This window comes from Schistocerca americana, chromosome 1, assembly GCF_021461395.2.
Source record: "Schistocerca americana isolate TAMUIC-IGC-003095 chromosome 1, iqSchAmer2.1, whole genome shotgun sequence".
NCBI classification, from domain to species: domain Eukaryota; kingdom Metazoa; phylum Arthropoda; class Insecta; order Orthoptera; family Acrididae; genus Schistocerca; species Schistocerca americana.
Window position 1 is genome coordinate 340,414,292 of NC_060119.1, and position 15,759 is coordinate 340,430,050.

Consider the following 15,759-nt stretch of genomic DNA (forward strand, 5'->3'; position numbering starts at 1 on the left):
TACAGTGTCCTGTTCCTTTAAACAGTTTCTGATCCCCGTGTGATGGACGGTACTTACTGCTTCTTCCTGTGCGAAGTTCGCTGTTGCTCTCGGGCGCCATGGTAAGTGCATCAGTAAACCGTCTCTTCTTTTGGTAACTGTTAACAATGCAGGTAATTTGTCGACTGCTCGTAGTAGTACATCTTCAGTTAAATATTACTATCCTTTTGTGTTTTAAGACACTTCTTTAGTATCGGAATTCTACGTTTCCAACTTCCAGTTCTTCTGGTTTCCCACTGCTCTGTTCCTGACGTATATTTTCACGAAAATCTTTCTCAACTCCATGTCAGTTTTTGAAATCAGTTTAACATCTTTTTTGAAGAAATAATTATTCTCTTTCACCAGGTCATTTCTGGTAAATTGCTTGATTCAGCCATCATGTACGCGCGTTTCAAAGTAAACAAGTCTTTAGTTTCTTCTGTTGTTCTTTATTTTCAAACATTGTCGAGAAGCATGTTGTTGTTCCTAAATTTCTTCTCCAGTTTTTAAGGGAAGTATCTGGTACTTATCACTTTCGTCTCGGCTTCAAAGATTAGTAAAGGAAAAAACGTGTCGTGTTTACTTGTGAAAAATAGGGAGATTTAGAAAGTAAGTTCTACTATGACAGTAAAAAGAAGTAAAACACAGTTACTTGGTAACTTCTGTCGGAACAGATACATTAATTTAGAAAGTATTCCTCATTCATTGAAACCGTGATATTCATCACACTATATACTACTTTCTGCACTTCTGGTTCTTGAAAGACTGTAACTCGGAATTTGAGCCAGTGTATGATGCCCGTTTACATCGTTTTGTATCTTAGAAATTGTCAATTGTATCAGAATTTCTTCAGGCGTAAGAAAAGATAAAAATCTATTGGAGCATGATGATCAGTATTGTAGGATGGACAGGCAAATATATCTTAGCGTTATGCCAGCAGAAAACGAATTGTGATCCGATTCCTACAAGGGCGTGCACTGCTTGGGGTAACGCAACCCCTAATATTGAACATTTATTTAAAATGTCACGTTTTGAATGACTCTTTACAATATCCGAAACGGGGAAACCGGCAAGAATAAGTAGCTGAATTCCACAATCGTAAACCGACGTTGGAAATACTGATCCTTCCGATACCACCTTCAGCCTTTGACCAATGACGTCAGTGAAACGGTGGACATAAAGCACTCGTCGAAATTCACATTTACCATAACATTTCGTTTTCATCGTCGGTGCTTTCGAAAAACACAACCGGACTGTTATCTTTCAGCCCACAACCTTATGTTGATGTGCCGTGTGATGTCATGCATGCGCAAACACAGATATAAAAGAAGAATGTAAATATTCACTGAAGTGTTGCTCCGTGGTCCCACCCCTTTATAAAATTTATATCTGGCACTTAACACTTCACCTCTGTCTACCTTTAATATTGAGAAATGCTGATTTTCAGAGTTTCGGAGCCCACGTTAAAATGTAGATGCCCCCAGGAAGTGGCTAGATATGTCAGTTCAAAGGTCGGAGGAAAGCAACGGCATACCACATTCAGTGGGACCATGTCTAGAAATGCACTGCGGTGTTCAAATCAAACTCGTGAAGATGCCAGCTTTACTTCTTTTCTATTATCCTTACTAACGTAAGTTCGGGTGACAGATCGATCTGTAGGTAGCTCGGATTCTATGTTAGTTTGGGATACGAAAGTACAGTTTTGATTAGACTGAAGCAATGAATGTGAATAAGAAATATTAGTACTAGTGGTTTTATGTGCGCCTCTTTGGAGACGTCACGGTTCAAAGCAGATGGATGATTTCATCATGATCAGCCGGTGCCACGTTTTGGGAACTGGAAAATTTTATCTCGGATCTAATCATGCAGTTCGCCAAAGAAGCAAACAGATCTGACATTTCCAACCATTATATTCAAGTAACACCAGATCGATAATGGAAAAGATGTCTTGGGAGAACTGCAGTGGAGTATCATATATGTAATAATCTAAATGTTAGAGTGATAGTGATAGAAACTAATAAAGATAGGAAAAAATAACTTCAGAGACAATATAAATTTAGCTTAATATTCGGAGGGCAACGGCATTGCCACAGTGGATACACCGGTTCCCATCAGATCACCGAAGTTAAGCGCTGTCGGGCGTGGCCGGCACTTGGATGGGTGACCATCCGGACCGCCATGCACTGTTGCCATTTTTCGGGGTGCATTCAGCCTCGTGATGCCAATTGAGGACCTACTCGACCGAATAGTAGCGGCTCCGGTCACAGAAAACCACCTTAACGACCGGGAGAGCGGTGTGCTGACCACACTCCCCTCCTATCCGCATCCTCCTCTGAGGATGACACAGCGGTCGGATGGTCCCGGTAGGCCACTCGTGGCCTGAAGACGGAGTGCTTCTGGATGCTTCAAGTCTTTGTCGTACAGTGTGGATGGTACGATACTTTTAATATGGATCAGCGCTGAAAACGAAGAATCCATTCCTGACCACCACAGATTGCTCTCCTTAGACATTTCAGTTGGACCGATAATCTGGCTGTTTGCTCCCCTCCCCCAAATCAACCACCATTTCGATTGTGTAGAGGGGAACGTGAGAGGGATTTCCCGTTTGGGAAACAGCCTAGAGACGTTTGGAAAACAGAGTTCTCATGAGGGCGTCTCTTGGTGCATGTAACGAGCGAAATGTTACCAAGTTGTGATAGTCCACATAATTTGCGAGAAAACCATTGTGAAATACTTTGTCTCACAATAACTAAATACAGGAAAGGAATTATTATTTAGTAGAAAGGTATGTGGTACACAGGGTGTTCGGATATTCCCCTTACAATCTTCTACAACTTGCAGAGGCAACAGAGTAGACAATATTACGAATTGGAACCCTTGTCGTAAACTTACCGTTTCCGTGCTACAGGAATTTGAAAACATGTTTGCTAAGTAGGTATGCAACACGGTACATGTAATTTGGGGTGCCGTATCAGTATCGTAACGTGTATCCACAGGACATGTGGCCTGTAATTGAAGAAGTGTCATGATGATCTCTCCATTGGCAAAAGATTCCGGAATAGTCCCCCATTCGGATCTCCGGGAGGGGACTGCCAAGGGGGAGGTTACCATGAGAAAAAGATTGAATAATCAACGAAAGGATAACGTTCTACGAGTCGGGGCGTGGAATGTCAGAAGCTTGAACGTGGTAGGGAAACTAGAAAATCTGAAAAGGGAAATGCAAAGGCTCAATATAGATGTAGTAGGGGTCAGTGAAGTGAAGTGGAAGGAAGACAAGGATTTCTGGTCAGATGAGTATCGGGTAATATCAACAGCAGCAGAAAATGGTATAACAGGTGTAGGATTCGTTATGAATAGGAAGGTAGGGCAGAGGGTGTGTTACTGTGAACAGTTCAGTGACCGGGTTGTTCTAACCAGAATCGACAGCAGACCAACACCGACAACGATAGTTCAGGTATACATGCCGACGTCGCAAGCTGAAGATGAACAGATAGAGAAAGTGTATGAGGATATTGAAAGGGTAATGCAATATGTAAAGGGGGACGAAAATATAATAGTCATGGGCGACTGGAATGCAGTTGTAAGGGAAGGAGTAGAAGAAAAGGTTACAGGAGAATATGGGCCTGGGACAGGGAATGAAAGAGGAGAAAGACTAATTGAGTTCTGCAACAAGTTTCAGCTAGTAATAGCGAATACCCTGTTCAAGAATCACAAGAGGAGGAGGTATACTTGGAAAAGGCCCGGAGATACGGGAAGATTTCAATTAGATTACATCATGGTCAGAGAGAAATTCCGAAATCAGATACTGGACTGTAAGGCGCACCCAGGAGCAGATATAGACTCAGATCACAATATAGTAGTGATGAAGAGTAGGCTGAAGTTCAAGACATTAGTCAGGAAGAATCAATACGCAAAGAAGTGGGATACGGAAGTACTAAGGAATGACGAGATACGTTTGAAGTTCTCTACCGCTATAGATACAGCAATAAGGAATAGCGCAGTAGGCAGTACAGTTGAAGATGAATGGACATCTCTAAAAAGGGCCATCACAGAAGTTGGGAAGGAAAACATAGGTACAAAGAATGTAGCTGCGAAGAAACCATGGGTAACAGAAGAAATACTTCAGTTGATTGGTGAAAGGAGGAAGTACAAACATGTTCCGGGAAAATCAGGAATACAGAAATTCAAGTCGCTGAGGAATGAAATAAATAGGAAGTGCAGGGAAGCTAAGACGAAATGGCTGCAGGAAAAATGTGAAGACATCGAAAAAGAAATGATTGTCGGAAGGACAGACTCAGCATACAGGAAAGTCAAAACAACCTTTGGTGACATTAAAAGCAACGGTGGTAACATTAAGAGTGCAACGGGAATTCCACTGTTAAATGCAGAGGAGAGAGCAGATAGGTGGAAAGAATACATTGAAAGCCTCTATGAAGGTGAAGATTTGTCTGATGTGATAGAAGAAGAAACAGGAGTCGATTTAGAAGAGATAGGGGATCCAGTATCAGAATCGGAATTTAAAAGAGCTTTGGAGGACTTACGGTCAAATAAGGCAGAAGGGATAGATAATATTCCATCAGAATTTCTAAAATCATTGGGGGAAGTGGCAACAAAAAGACTATTCACGTTGGTGTGTAGAATATATGAGTCTGGCGACATACCATCTGACTTTCGGAAAAGCATCATCCACACAATTCCGAAGACGGCAAGGGCTGACAAGTGCGAGAATTATCGCACAATCAGCTTAACAGCTCATGCATCGAAGCTGCTTACAAGAATAATATACAGAAGAATGGAAAAGAAAATTGAGAATGCGCTAGGTGACGATCAGTTTGGCTTTAGGAAAAGTAAAGGGACGAGAGAGGCAATTCTGACGTTACTGCTAATAATGGAAGCTAGGCTAAAGAAAAATCAAGACACTTTCATAGGATTTGTCGACCTGGAAAAAGCGCTCGACAATATAAAATGATGCAAGCTGTTCGAGATTCTGAAAAAAGTAGGGGTAAGCTATAGGGAGAGACGGGTCATATACAATATGTACAACAACCAAGAGGGAATAATAAGAGTGGACAATCAAGAACGAAGTGCTCGTATTAAGAAGGGTGTAAGACAAGACTGTAGCCTTTCGCCCCTACTCTTCAATTTGTATATCGAGGAAGCAATGATGGAAATAAAAGAAAGGTTCAGGAGGGGAATTAAAATACATGGTGAAAGGATATCTATGATACGATTCGCTGACGACATTGCTATCCTGAGTGAAAGTGAAGAAGAATTAAATGATCTGCTGAACGGAATGAACAGTCTAATGAGTACACAGTATGGTTTGAGAATAAATCGGAGAAAGACGAAGGTAATGAGAAGTAGTAGAAATGAGAACAGCGAGAAACTTAACATCAGGATTGATGGTCACGAAGTCAATGAAGTTAAGGATTTCTGCTACCTAGGCAGTAAAATAACCAATGACGGACGGAGCAAGGAGGACATCAAGAGCAGACTCGCTATGGCAAAAAAGGCATTTCTGGACAAGAGAAGTCTACTAATATCAAATACCGGCCTTAATTTGAGGAAGAAATTTCTGAGGATGTACGTCTGGAGTACAGCAGAACATGGACTGTGGGAAAACCGGAACAGAAGAGAATCGAAGCATTTGAGATGTGGTGCTATAGACGAATGTTGAAAATTAGGTGGACTGGTAAGGTAAGGAATGAGGAGGTTCTACGCAGAATCGGAGAGGAAAGGAATATGTGGCAAACACTGATAAGGAGAAGGGACAGGATGATAGGACATCTGCTAAGACATGAGGCAATTACTTCCATGGTACTAGAGGGAGCTGTAGAGGGCAAAAGCTGTAGAGGAAGACAGAGATTGGAATATGTCAAGCAAATAATTGAGGACGTAGGTTGCAAGTGCTACTCTGAGATGAAGAGGTTAGTACAGGAAAGGCATTCGTGGCGGGCCGCATCAAACCAGTCAGTAGACTGATGACCAAAAGAAAAAAAAATCAGTATCGTTACTCACAACGTCCACTCCATAACATACTGTTTTCGCCACAATTACGCTACGCCTTCCCGAAAGAGGTAACTTCTCCGTCAAAAGGCGCAACCGTCGTGCTCCTAGATGACGTGGCATATCCAAATTGTGAGAGATCGTATTGTAAACATGATAAACTGATTGAGTTTCCTCTTTGTTTCTTTGAATATTAATGGTGGAATTAAGAACAAGTGATGTACTGAGTCACGGCCATTAAATTTCTTTTAAAACTGGTCACGTTTCCAACATATTTTCAAATGGTTGTACCACTGATACCGTACGTTTCTGGACGCTTGTTCCAATTCAAAATATTGTCTACATGGTGTGCTCTACAAGTCCTAGAAGTTCTTAAGGGAAGAACACCGTGCATCATGACAGGTATGTCACGGAAGACTGAAGCACGACCCTATTCTGTGTTAAAGCGAATATCTACACAGCTGATATCCGGACTGAGAAAATATGATTCAGAATTAGATGCAATGTGATAATTTTATAAAATAATCAGTTACTATTCCTAGAATTTGTTTTATTACGTAATTAATGTAATTTTTGCTCTGCTTTCCTCATTTACATAAAACGGTTAGCTTTCGCTCCTGTGTAAGAAACCATTGATGTGTTGACATGTACAGGGTAGTGCTAATAAAAGTTGCGAGGGCGAATGGTTACGATTAGACAGGAATATACGCATTAACAGAGGAGCAAAAGACCCAGAGTTACTTCCAGCAGGATGGGAAACTATCCATACAACCGGATGAACCTTAGAGTACATTTATACGATCTTCATGGCTGACAGAGTTGTTAGCAGAGGTCGGTCTCGTCGTGAAACAAGCTAGCCGCCCAGTTCACCTCATCTGTCAGTGTCCGATTACTTTGTGTTGGGAACTGTCAAGTGTGGGATGTATCGGAACAACCTTCACAGTCTTCAAGAACTGCAGCAGAACATTTCGGATGGGACTGCAGCAGTTCCAGCAGTCCAGCTTCGATCGGCCTTCAGTAACTTGCTGACAAGGACCCAGAAGTGCCAAGAATGAGTGGTGATGTCTTTCGACAGTTGCTGTAGTCAGCTTAGTATTGTATTTTCTTTCCTCTGGTGTGTTTCTTTATAACCTGGAACTCTGTTCTCTGGGCCTCTTTTATTTGCCCAACCCTGTTTATATACAGAATGGAACGAGGAATGAAAATCTGTACCAAGGTCGAGATTTGAACCCAGGTCTCAGTCTCAATAGGCAGATGATCTAATCATTGCGCCACCCTGACACAATGGCTTTGCACAACTACACGGACTGCCCTAGCACCCCTCCCTCCTCAGTCCAAAATCTGATTCACGCCTCATCTCACTTGGTATTCCTACTAAAATCCAACAGTATTGCAGAGTTTCTCCATGCACCTCATCAACGAACAAAGTGGGAGACCTCGCCTGACACCCAGGCATAGGTGCTTCAATCAAATGATACTATATACACTACTGCCCATTAAAATTGCCACACCAAGAATAAATGCAGATGATAAACGGGTATTCATTGGACAAATATATTATACTACAACTGACATGTGATTACGTTTTCACGTAATTTGGGTGCATAGATCCTGAGAAATCAGTACCCAGAACAACCACCTCTGGCCGCAATAATAGCCTTGATACGCCAGAGCATTGAGTCAAACAGAGCTTGGATGACGTGTACAGGTACACCTGCCCATGTAGCTTCAATACGATACCACAGTTCATCAAGAGCAGTGACTGGCGTATTGTGACGAGCCAGTTGCTTGGCCACCATTGACCAGACGTTTTCATTTGGCGAGAGATCTGGAGAATGTGCTGGCCAGGGCAGCAGTGGAACATTTTCTGTATCCATAAAAGCCCGTATAGGACCTGCAACATGCGGTCGTGCATTATCCTGCTGAAATGTAGGGTTTCGCAGGGATCGCAAGAAGGGTAGAGCCACGGGTCGTAACACATCTGAAATGTGACGTCCACTGTTCAAAGTGCCGTCAATGCGAACAAGAAGTGACCAAGGCGTGTAACCAATGGCACCCCATACCATCACGCCGGGTGATACGCCAGTATGGCGATGACGAATAAAAGCTTTCAATGTGCGTTCACCGCGATGTCCCCAAACACGGATGCGACCATCATGATGCTGTAAACAGAACCTCGATTCATCCGAAAAAATGACGTTTTGCCATTTGTGCACCCAGGTTCGTCGTTGAGTACACCATCGCAGGCGCTCCAGTCTGTGATGCAGCGTCAAGGGTAACCGCAGCCATGGTCTCCGAGCTGATAGTCCATGCTGCTGCAAACGTCGTCAAACTGTTCGTGCAGATGGTTGTTGTCTTGCAAACGTACCCATCTGTTGACTCAGGAATCGAGACGCAGCTGCACGATCCGTTACAGCCATGCGGATAAGATGCCTGTCATCTCGACTGCTAGCGATACGAGGCCGTTGGGATCCGGCACGGCGTTCCGTATTACCCTCCTGAACCCACCGACTCCATATTCTGTTAGTAGTCATTGGATCTCGACCAACGCGAGCAGCAATGTCGCGATACGATAAACCGCAATCACGATAGGCTACAGTCCGACCTTTATCAAAGTCGGAAACGTGATGGTATGCTTTTCTCCTCCTTACACGAGGCATCACAACAACGTTTCACCAGGCAACGCCGGTCAACTGCTGTTTGTGTATGAGAAATCGGTTGGAAACTTTCCTCATGTGAGGACGCAGTAGGTATTGCCACCGGCACCAACCTTGTGTGAATGCTCTGAAAAGCTAATCATTTGCATATCACAGCATCTTCTTCCTGTCGGTTAAATTTCGCGTCTGTAGCACGTCATCTTCGTGGTGTAGCAATTTTAATGGCCAGTAGTGTAGTTCCAGAAACCTTTTAAAGACTGCCTCCAATACAATTAGAGCGCCTCTTCAATGGTGTTCGAGTTTAAGGGGAATACCAAAGGGGCTGAGAATTTGGGTTGAGGAGTGAGGCATGCTAGGGCAGTCCGTGCGGTTGTGCAAAGCCACCGTGCCCGGATGGCAAAGTAGTTAGTGCATCTGCCTTTCGAATAGGAGAACCAGCGTTGGTACAAATTTTCATTCGTCACTTCAGTCCGCATATATCATCGTAGATGTTTGGGATTTAAAAGGTCTCTGGAACCATATCGTTTCATTTGATATGGTAACAGATTAATTTCTTTATTATGTAGCGTTAGTAGGAGTAATGAGTAATTTCAAACAGTCACATAACACAGGCATGCCCTACATCCATCGTGCATATGCATTCACCTGCCTTAAAGAACCTGGTATCTTGGTGTTGTAGGGAACTGTTTGATAATTGTGTGCATTCTGTAACAAGCCCCCCTCCCCATTCCCAAAAAATGTCCAAATGTGTGTGAAATCTTATGGGACTTAACTGCTAAGGTCATCAGTCCCTAAGCTTACACACTACTTAACCTAAATTATCCTAAGGACAAACACACACACACCCATGCCAGAGGGAGGACTCGAATCTCCGCCTGGACCACCCCATTATCCGTTATCCATTTTCCCCTCGTAAGAGTTCTAACAGAGTTTGAATTACCGATAGGGCAACAGCCATATCTCATGACATGAACAGTCCCCTCTCCAGTGACCAAGTGAACAGCTGACGTGGCGCACAGTGTTTTCGCTGTGGCGTGGCTCCGGCTGAGAGTGGGGGCATTCGGTCGCGACGCCGGCAGACAGGCAGTCGCGGCGGCCTGGCGCGGCCTGTTTTACACTCCTGGAAATGGAAAAAAGAACACATTGACACCGGTGTGTCAGACCCACCATACTTGCTCCGGACACTGCGAGAGGGCTGTACAAGCAATGATCACACGCACGGCACAGCGGACACACCAGGAACCGCGGTGTTGGCCGTCGAATGGCGCTAGCTGCGCAGCATTTGTGCACCGCCAACGTCAGTGTCAGCCAGTTTGCCGTGGCATACGGAGCTCCATCGCAGTCTTTAACACTGGTAGCACGCCGCGACAGCGTGGACGTGAACCGTATGTGCAGTTGACGGACTTTGAGCGAGGGCGTATAGTGGGCATGCGGGAGGCCGGGTGGACGTACCGCCGAATTGCTCAACACGTGGGGCGTGAGGTCTCCACAGTACATCGATGTTGTCGCCAGTGGTCGGCGGAAGGTGCACGTGCCCGTCGACCTGGGAGCGGACCGCAGCGACGCACGGATGCACGCCAAGACCGTAGGATCCTACGCAGTGCCGTAGGGGACCGCACCGCCACTTCCCAGCAAATTAGGGACACTGTTGCTCCTGGGGTATCGGCGAGGACCATTCGCAACCGTCTCCATGAAGCTGGGCTACGGTCCCGCACACCGTTAGGCCGTCTTCCGCTCACGCCCCAACATCGTGCAGCCCGCCTCCAGTGGTGTCGCGACAGGCGTGAATGGATAGACGAATGGAGACGTGTCGTCTTCAGTGATGAGAGTCGCTTCTGCCTTGGTGCCAATGATGGTCGCATGCGTGTTTGGCGCCGTGCAGGTGAGCGCCACAATCAGGACTGCATACGACCGAGGCACACAGGCCAACACCCGGCATCATGGTGTGGGGAGCGATCTCCTACACTGGCCGTACACCACTGGTGATCGTCGAGGGGACACTGAATAGTGCACGGTACATCCAAACCGTCATCGAACCCATCGTTCTACCATTCCTAGACCGGCAAGGGAACTTGCTGTTCCAACAGGACAATGCACGTCCGCATGTATCCCGTGCCACCCAACGTGCTCTAGAAGGTGTAAGTCAACTACCCTGGCCAGCAAGATCTCCGGATCTGTCCCCAATTGAGCATGTTTGGGACTGGATGAAGCGTCGTCTCACGCGGTCTGCACGTCCAGCACGAACGCTGGTCCAACTGAGGCGCCAGGTGGAAATGGCATGGCAAGCCGTTCCACAGGACTACATCCAGCATCTCTACGATCGTCTCCATGGGAGAATAGCAGCCTGCATTGCTGCGAAAGGTGGATGTACACTGTACTAGTGCCGACATTGTGAATGCTCTGTTGCCTGTGTCTATGTGCCTGTGGTTCTGTCAGTGTGATCATGTAATGTATCTGACCCCAGGAATGTGTCAATAAAGTTTCCCCTTCCTGGGACAATGAATTCACGGTGTTCTTATTTCAATTTCCAGGAGTGTATAACAGCGAGCCCGCTTCAAGGTCTCGCCGTAACCGACGAGTCTTTTGTTGGGAGTGAAAGTGGTTTTGGCGTTGCCGCCGCGAGCCGGTATTACATGACGGCCGGGCGGCCGCGCTGCTCTCTCCTGCCGTCCTCCGCTACGCCCACCACCCGCCGCACACCGCCCACCAACCACCACCGACAGCCGGACCGCTCCGCGCAGTGGTGAGAGCAGCGAACCGACGTAGTTCTTCGCCGTCTCTCCCTTTCTTTCTCTCTCTCTGTTTTCCTTTCTCCCTTCTCAACTGGGAAAGGAACTTAACATCAGTGGCTCTGAGTGGCTCTGAGCACTATGGGACTTAACAGCTGACGTCATCAGTCCCCTAGAACTTAGAACTACTTAAACCTAACTAACCTAAGGACATCACCCACATCCATGCTCGAGGCAGGATTCGAACCTGAGACCGTAGTGGTCGCGCGATTCCAGACTGAGGCGCCTAGAACCGCTCGGCCATCCTGGCCGGCCAGTAATATTGCATACTAATGACCTTGCGGACAATATTAATAATAACCTCAGACTTTTTGCAGATGATGCAGTTATCTATAATGAAGTACTGTCTAAAAGAAGCTGCATAAATATCCCGTCACGTCTTGATAAGATTTCAAAGTGGTGCAAGATTTGGCAACTTGCTTTAAGGTCAGGCTGCATTTTTATACCGCGCTCTCAGTGCACATTGCTCTTGATCTAGGATGTTGTGGTTTTTTACCAACAATGAATGACGTTAACTGAAGCTGTAAAAGGAAATTTATTGAAATATCTGTTATAGTTTAAGAATTACAGTATTTTGCCTAATAGGTGTTTTTATAATGCACATTCCCAATCTGGTACCATTTTCTGGTCCAACATCAGTCTAATAGCATTCAAACTGTCGCAGGCTGCTGTCAACATTCATAGGAACACATTATGCCTCTCGTTTTGTAGTTTGGAGTGTATCTGAGGAGTCCGGCCGGGGTGGCCGAGCGGTTCTAGGCACTACAGTCTGGAACCGCGCAACCGCTACGGTCGCAGGTTCGAATCCTGCCTTGGGCATGGATGTGTGTGATGTCCTTAGGTTAGTTAGCTTAAAGTAGTTCTAAGTTCTAGAGGACTGATGAACTCAGAAGTTATGTCCCATAGTTCTCAGAACCATTTTTGTATCTGAGGAAACAAAAAAACCCTTATTATACCACATTACTATTTTGTCTAAAAAATACCCCTAAAATTATGTACAGAATGACAAACATACACCATTTCTGTGATGTATTAGGCATAATACAAAGATACAACCCCATTCTTCACTTGAGAGAAATTTGGTGATCGTGGGATAAAACCATTATGAAGTTATAGGTACCTAATTTTCAGAAAATATAGTTTCGAGAAAATGAGAATAGAATGTTCACAGTGTTTTATACTCACCGTATGCCCCTTTCTTAACATTCCAGCAGCATAATCATGCTGACCAGCTGCTTCTTTATCCTCAGTAGAGTTCTTCAGGAGCCTTTTCCTTACTCTAGAGTCTTTCGTGGTGGCTTCAAAAAATGGTTCAAATGGCTCTGAGCACTATGGGACTTAACTTCTGAGGTCATCAGTCCCCTAGAACTTAGAACTACTTGAACCTAACTAACCTAAGGACATCACACACATCCATGCTTGAGGCAGGATTCGAACCTGCGCCGTAGCGGTCGCGCGGTTCCAGACTGTAGCGCCTAGAACCGCTCGGCCACCCCGGCCGGCACGTGATGGCTACCACAGCCCTTTCAGCTTCAACTAGTCGCTGACGATGTATGGCAGTCAGACCAACAATCATATTATTTCCTGGTTGGATGCCTAATTTGTCCATTAGTTTTGTCCTGCTGATTACACCATGATTGAAACAGATGACCGCATTCATCACACCCATTATGAGGATTGGCCATCCAACAAACACTGTTTTTGATACTTGTTGCCACACACAACTGTTGAAACTCTATTAGGCTTTTGTGTACGGCCATGTAGACATTTGCTAAGTAATTTTTTATCTGCAAGGTCTCTGTATATTGGCTTTATTGTTTCTATGAATGTGGCAGGCATGGAATGTTTATGGTGATGTTCCTTGCCTGAAGCCGGTGTGCAGACATTTGTTCAACGGACGTTTAAGACTATAATAACAATTTAAAAGTCAGTAAATCATACATATTGCGAAACGGGGAAATACGTCTTTCAGATGGCGGCCAATTTTTTTTTCGATTTTTCAGACTTTTTAACTTCCACGTCCCCTTAAATGTTCAGAATCGTAAAATTGTGCACTTCACAAAACGAAAAAATGTAGTATCCGTGACTGTAGTATCAGCGAGTCACGGATGGAATCGGTCATACTAATACCCGAGTGCTGCACTTTTTTGGGATATTAAATGGAATGATCACTTAGGCTGAGTTGTGAGCAAAGAAGATGGTAGACTTTGGGATATTGGTAGAATACTGGGTAAGTGCAATCAGTCTATAAAGGACTCTGCTTATAAATCACTCGTGCAACCTGTTCTAGAATATTGCTCAAGTGTCTGGGACCCGTACCAAACAGGACTAACAGGGGATACTGAACGTATACAGAGAAGGGCAACACGAATGATCACAGGTTTGTCTAACCGGTGGGAGAGTGTTACAGCGATGCAGAAGAAACGAAACTGGCTGACTCTTGAAAATAGACGTAAATCACCCCGAGAAAGTTTACTAAAAAGTTTCGAGAACCAGCCTTAAATGATGATTCTAGGAATATACTACAACCCCCTACATACAGTTGCCATATGGATCGAGAGGGCAAGATTACAATAATTACAGCACGCACAAAGGCATTCAAACAATCATTCTCCCTGCGCTCTATACGTGAATGGAAGAGGAAGGGACCCTAATAACTGGTATTCTAGGATGGTAGGATGGTACGTACCGACTGCCATGCACTTCGCGGTGGTTTGCAGAGTATGGATGTAGATGGAGATGTAGAGTAACTGAGGAAATTTAAAAATATAACAATATTTTTTCAACAAGTGGAACTCTGCTTGCAAATACTCTGATACGGAAAAATACGCAAGCAAAATTAAATGGGAATTTCTGGGAAATGGAACCAAAAATATTAACAACACAGGAAATCGCAATAAAGCAAGGTGAGTGCGTATTCACGAAGGCTGTAGGGCGTCCCAATGTCTTGCCGCTGTCGGCACCTATTTACTCTCAGTATAGCGATTTAATTAATTAATTTGTTAAAATATGTCTGGTTTTATATCTGAAAACATAATTCAAATGATGAAAAGAATAGGCACAAAATTCGCGATTGGACTGATAACAGAAAAATCCAAGCAGACCTTGAGAACTTGATTGGGCGAGCGGAAATAATCCAGTCTGAGAAAACGAAATTGATGTGGACACAAGGAAAACCTAATCCCAAACTGAAAATTCCCTACTTGTGCATCGCGTGGTCGAGTGAGGCGCGAGCATGAATAATATACAGTACAATGGAAAATGTTTAGAATGATTTAGCTTGAGTGTACGAAAAAGACGTCAGAAATCTGAAGGACATACAGCAGCTCTTTGGGACATGATTAACAGAGAGAAACCATAAACACCAGAGACAGGACCCGAAAAGATGGCTAGCCGGCGCCCAGAAACGTCTCGAGGAAGTCTGTGTTGAGAAGTCTCTGTTGACACACTGTCAACTACACGGACGACAGAGAGGACAGACCCTCATAAGATTAGGAGAAAAAGAAAACTTCAGCTAACTATGGTCCTCCGCGCTCTTTAAAGTGCCAAACGCTGAAGAACTTCCAGATCTGGACGTGTCATTCTAACACAGACGCGGTGCGCGTTTTCTAACTCGGTAGCCGGAGCTCGGTATTTTCCTGAGAGTATTTAAATAGCAACAGGGAGTTCAAATATTGACTTACGAGTAGTAAGAATTTTAACGATGTCTGATGTATCAAAGAGTGACAGAGTACGCTTAGTTAGACCTTTTTGATAGTGTAGCAGTGAAGTCGATTGATCCGGATCCGTCAGTAAAATTTCTAACTAAATCTGCGGAGGAATACGTCGCATAGTTTGTCTCGCGCTCCGCATGTGGCTGAGAGGGTGTGGATACTGTCTCCGTCCGCGACTGGGACTTGGTGTGACGTCACAGAAGATCCTTGAACGGATTAAAGCAATTTCTGAAGCCGATACGCATCTGTTACTTCATAAGGTTCGAATTTGAAACTATGAACCCCTCTGTGATCTGAAGCAAATGACAAACCAACATGAACTGCTAAATATCGCAACGACTTTCTCGGATTGTTTTGCAGTGGCGAACGTCTATTTTCTACTCGGCTGAAACAGCTGCACCACCTGCCGCAGAATCCAAGCAAGCCGGTCGCGGCGGCCGGGCGTTTCTAGGCGCTTCAGCCGGAATCGCGCGACTGCTACGGTCGCAGGTTCGAATGCTGCCTCGGGCATGGATGTGTGTGATGTCCTTAGGTCAGTTAGGTTTAAGCAGTTCTATGTTCTACGGGACTGATGAC

The 15,759-nt window shown here is 44.8% G+C and overlaps 1 pseudogene; it reads left to right on the forward strand.

Annotated features, from left to right (window-relative positions):
* Positions 1–2,092: 2,092 nt before the first annotated feature.
* Positions 2,093–2,210, forward strand: LOC124559094 (annotated as a pseudogene).
* The last annotated feature ends 13,549 nt before the right edge of the window (positions 2,211–15,759 follow it).